The sequence below is a fragment of the Triticum urartu genome, chromosome 6A, assembly GCF_056163025.1.
Source record: "Triticum urartu cultivar PI428250 chromosome 6A, HENAU_Tu73, whole genome shotgun sequence".
NCBI lineage: Eukaryota > Viridiplantae > Streptophyta > Magnoliopsida > Poales > Poaceae > Triticum > Triticum urartu.
In genome coordinates, this window is record NC_141878.1 from 19407810 (window position 1) to 19413809 (window position 6000).

Here is a 6000-nt window from a genome sequence, read left to right on the forward strand (position 1 = left end):
ACGACGATGTATCCCGAAGTTCACACCCTTGCGGATGCTAATATCCGTTTGGAGCGGCGTGGAGGCACAATGCTCCCCAAGAAGCCACTAGGGCCACCGTAATCTCCTCACGCTCTTGCACAATGCAATATGCCGTGATTCCACTAAGGGACCCTTGAGGGCGGTCACCGAACCCGTACAAATGGCAACCCTTGGGGGCGATCACCGAACCCGTACACTTTGCCAACCCTTGGGGGCAGTCACCGAACCCGTACACTTTGCCAACCCTTGGGGGCGGTCACCGGTACCCGTCAAATTGCTCGCGGCGATCTCCGCAACCTAATTGGAGACCCCGACGCTTGCCCGGAGCTTTGCACCACAATGATTGAGCTCCGAACACCAACAACCATCTAGGGCGCCCAAGCACCCAAGAGGAACAAGCTCAAGGGTACCAGGCACCCAAGAGTAATAAGCTTCTCAGCTTGTAACTTCCACGTATCATGTGGAGAACTCAAACCGATGCACCAAATGCATGGCAAGGGCACACGGAGTGCCCAAGTCCTTCTCTCTCAAATCCCACCGAAGCAACTAATGCTAGGGAGGAAAATGAGAGGAAGAACAAGAAAGAGAACACCAAGAACTCCAAGATCTAGATCCAAGGGGTTCCCCTCACATAGAGGAGAAAGTGATTGGTGGAAATGTGGATCTAGATCTCCTCTCTCTTTTCTCTCAAAAACTAGTAAGAATCCATGGAGGGATTGAGAGTTAGCAAGCTCGAAGAAGGTCACCAATGGGGGAAGAACACGAGCTCAAGAGATAAGGTTGAATGGGGAAGAAGACCCCCTTTTATAGGGGCTCCCGAATCCAACCGTTAGTGCTCAGGTCGTGTACAAGCGGTACTACCGCTTGGAGGAGCGGTACTACCACTTAGCACGGACAAAACAGCCCAACGAGAGAGACAAACACGAGCTGTAGTTCTGCCAGAGAGGTAGTACTGCTCTGGGGAGAGGTAGTACCGCTTACCACTTATAAGAGGTACTACCGCTCGGGAGGAGAGGTAGTACCGCTTACCGCTTATAAGAGGTACTACCGCTCTACTACCGCGAAACCCGACACGAAAAGATGCATCCCCAGAAGCAGCGGTAGTACGCGCGGCACAGGGCCGCGGTACTACCGCTTACAAGCGGTACTACTGCTCTAGAGAGCAGTACTACCGCTTGAGGCTTTCAGGAACACAATAGAGAAAACAAAGGATGCAATAAAGCCTAAATTGCCACAACTTCTGCGTATGAGCTCCGAATTGAGAAAACTCAAGCTTGTTGGATAGATGATGACAAGTAGCATCAAAAACGACCGATTACAGCAAGAAGGGCCAGGGGAGGTATGCCTAAAGAAATAGAAGAGTGAAACCTCCAACAGATAAGAACCGGCATAACTGTTGGGGAACGTAGTAATTTCAAAAAAATTCTACGCACACGCAAGATCATGGTGATGCATAGCAACGAGAGGGGAGAGTGTGATCTACGTACCCTTGTAGATCAACAACGGAAGCGTTAACACAACGTAGAGGAAGTAGTCGTACGTCTTCCCGATCCGACCGATCCAAGCACCGTTACTCCGGCACCTCCGAGTTCTTAGCACACGTACATCTCGATGACGCTCCCCGGGCTCCGATCCAGCAAAGCTTCGGGGATGAGTTCCGTCAGCACGACGGCGTGGTGACGATGAAGATGTTCTACCGGCGCAGGGCTTCGCCTAAGCACTGCAACGATATGACCGAGGTGTAATATGGTGGAAGGGGGCACCGCACACGGCTAAGAAACGATCACGAGGATCAACTTGTGTGTCCTAGGGTGCCCCCTTGCCTCCGTATATAAAGGATCCAAGGGGGGGTGCGGCCGGCCTAGAGGAGGCGCGCAGGAGGAGTCCTACTCCTACCGGGAGTAGGACTCCCTTCCCGTTCCTTGTCCAACTAGGAGAGGTGGAGGGAGAGAAGGAAAGGGGGGGCGCCGCCCCTCCCTCCTTGTCCAATTCGGACTAGGGGGAGAGGGGGCGCGCGGCCTGCCCTGGCAGCCCCTTCCTCTTCTCCACATTAGGCCCATAAGGCCCATTAACCCCCCGGGGGGTTCCGGTAACCCCCCGGTGCTCCGGTTTTATCCGAAATTTCCCCGGAACACTTCCGGTGTCCGAATATAGTCATCCAATATATCAATCTTTATGTCTCGACCATTTCGAGACTCCTCGTCATGTCCGTGATCACATCCGAGACTTCGAACAACCTTCGGTACATCAAAATGCATAAACTCATAATAACTGTCATCGTAACGTTAAGCGTGCGGACCCTACGGTTCGAGAACAATGCAGACATGACTGAGACAAATCTCCGCTCAATAACCAATAGCGGGACCTGGATGCCCATATTGGCTCCTACATATTCTACGAAGATCTTTATCGGTCAGACCGCATAACAACATACGTTGTTCCCTTTGTCATCGGTATGTTACTTGCCCGAGATTCGATCATCGGTATCCAATACCTAGTTCAATCTCGTTACTGGCAAGTCTCTTTACTCGTTCCGTAATACATCATCTCGCAACTAACTTATTAGTTGCAATGCTTGCAAGGCTTATGTGATGTGCATTACCGAGAGGGCCCAGAGATACCTCTCCGACAATCGGAGTGACAAATCCTAATCTCGAAATATGCCAACCCAACATGTACCTTTGGAGACACCTGTAGAGCTCCTTTATAATCACCCAGTTACGTTGTGACGTTTGGTAGCACACAAAGTGTTCCTCCAGCAAACGGGAGTTGCATAATCTCATAGTCATAGGAACATGTATAAGTCATGAAGAAAGCAATAGCAACATACTAAACGATCGGGTGCTAAGCTAATGGAATGGGTCATGTCAATCAGATCATTCATCTAATGATGTGATCCCGTTAATCAAATAATAACTCTTTTGTCCATGGTTAGGAAACATAACCATCTTGGATTAACAAGCTAGTCAAGTAGAGGCATACTAGTGACACTCTGTTTGTCTATGTATTCACACATGTATTATGTTTCCGGTTAATACAATTCTAGCATGAATAATAAACATTTATCATGATATAAGGAAATAAATAATAACTTTATTATTGCCTCTAGGGCATATTTCCTTCAGTCTCCCACTTGCACTAGAGTCAATAATCTAGATCACATCACCATGTGATTAACATCGATAGTTCACATCATCATGTGATTAACACCCATAGTTCACATCGCCATGTGCCAACACCCAAAGGGTTTACTAGATTCAGTAATCTAGTTCACATCGCTATGTGATTAACACCCAAAGAGTACTAAGGTGTGATCATGTTTTGCTTGTGAGAGAATCTTAGTCAACGGGTCTGCCATATTCAGATCCACATGTATTTTACAAATTTCTATGTCAACAATGCTCTGCATGGAGCTACTCTAGCTAATTGCTCCCACTTTCAATATGTATCTAGACCGAGACTTGGAGTCATCTAGATTAGTGTCAAAACTTGCATCGGCGTAACCCTTTACGACGAACCTTTTTGTCACGTCCATAATCGAGAAACATATCCTTATTTCACTAAGGATAATTCTGACCACTGTCCAGTGATCTACTCTTAGATCACTATTGTACTCCCTTGCCAAATCAATGCAGGGTATACAATAGATCTGGTATACAGCATGACATACTTTATAGAACCTATGGCCAAGGCATAGGGAATGACTTTCATTCTCTTTCTATCTTCTGCCGTGGTCGGGCTTTGAGTCTTACTCAACTTCACACCTTGTAATACAGGCAAGAACTCTTTCTTTGACTGCTCCATTTTGAACTACTTCAAAATCTTGTCAAGGTATGTACCCATTGAAAAAACTTATCAAGCGTCTTGATCTATCTCTATAGATCTTGGAGCTCAATATGTAAGCAGCTTCACCGAAGTCTTTCTTTGAAAAACTCCTTTCAAACACTCCTTTATGCTTTACAGAATAATTCTACATTATTTCCGATCAACAATATGTCATTCACATATACTTATCAGAAATGTTGTAGTGCTCCCACTCACTTTCTTGTAAATACAGGCTTCACCGCAAGTCTGTATAAAACTATATGCTTTGATCAACTCATCAAAGCGTATATTCCAACTCCGAGATGCTTGCACCAGTCCACAGATGGATCGCTGGAGCTTGCACATTTTGTTAGCACCTTTCGGATTGACAAAACCTTCTGGTTGCATCATATACAACTCTTCTTTAATAAATCCATTAAGGAATGCAGTTTTGTTTATCCATTTGCCAGATTTCATAAAATGCGGCAATTACTAACATGATTCGGACAGACTCAAGCATAGATACGAGTGAGAAGCTCTCATCGTAGTCAACACCTTGAACTTGTCGAAAACCTTTTGCGACAATTCTAGCTTTGTAGATAGTAACACTACTATCAGCGTCCGTCTTCCTCTTGAAGATCCATTTATTCTTAATTGCTTGCTAATCATCGGGCAAGTCAACCAAAGTCCAAACTTTGTTCTCATACATGGATCATATCTCAGATTTCATGGCCTCTAACCATTTCGCGGAATCTGGGCTCATCATCGCTTCCTCATAGTTCGTAGGTTCGTCATGGTCAAGTAACATGACCTCCAGAATAGGATTACCGTACCACTCTGGTGCGGATCTCACTCTGGTTTACCTACGAGATTCGGTAGTAACTTGATCTGAAGTTACATGATCATCATCATTAGCTTCCTCACTAATTGGTGTAGTAGTCACAAGAACAGATTTTTGTGATGAACTACTTTCCAATAAGGGAGAAGGTACAATTACCTTATCAAGTTTTCTACTTTCTTCCCACTCACTTCTTTCGAGAGAAACTCCTTCTCTAGAAAGTTTCTGAATTTAGCAACAAAAGTCTTGCCTTCGGATCTATGATAGAAGGTGTATCCAATAGTTTCCTTTGGATATCCTATGAAGACACATTTCTCCGATTTGGGTTTGAGCTTATCAGGTTGAAACTTTTTCACATAAGCATTGCAACCTCAAACTTTAAGAAACGACAGCTTAGGTTTCTTGCCAAACCATAGTTCATACGGTGTCGTCTCAACGGATTTAGATGGTGCCCTATTTAACGTGAATGCAGCTGTCTCTAATGCATAACCCCAAAACGATAGTGGTAGATCTGTAAGATACATCATAGATCGCACCATATCTAATAAAGTACGGTTATGACGTTCGGACACACCATTACATTGTGGTGTTCCAGGTGGCGTGAGTAGTGAAACTATTTCACATTGTTTTTAACTGAAGGCCAAACTCGTAACTCAAATACTCTTCTCTACGATCAGATCGTAGAAACTTTATTTTCTTGTTACGATGATTTTTCACTTCACTCTGAAATTCTTTGAACTTTTCAAATGTTTCAGACTTATGTTTCATCAAGTAGATATACTCATATCTGCTCAAATCATCTGTGAAGATCAGAAAATTATGATACCTGTCGCGAGCCTCAATATTCATCGGACCACATACATCAGTATGTATGATTTCCAACAAATCTGTTGCTCGCTCCATTGTTCCAAAGAACGGAGTCTTAGTCATCTTGCCCATGAGGCATGGTTCGCAAGCATCAACTGATTCATAATCAAGTGATTCCAAAAGTCCATCAGCATGGAGTTTCTTCATGCGCTTTACACCTATATGACCTAAACGGCAGTGCCACAAATAAGTTGCACTATCATTATTAACTTTGCATCTTTTGGTTTCAATATTATGATTATGTGTTCACTACGATCGAGATCCAACGAACTATTTTCATTGGGTGTGTAACCATATAAGGTTTTATTCATGTAAACAGAACAACAATTTATTCTCTTACTTAAATGAATAACCGTATTACAATAAACATGATCAAATCATATTCATGCTCAACGCAAACACCAAATAACACTTATTTAGGTTCAACACTAATCCCGAAATTATAGGGAGTGTGCGATGATGATCATATC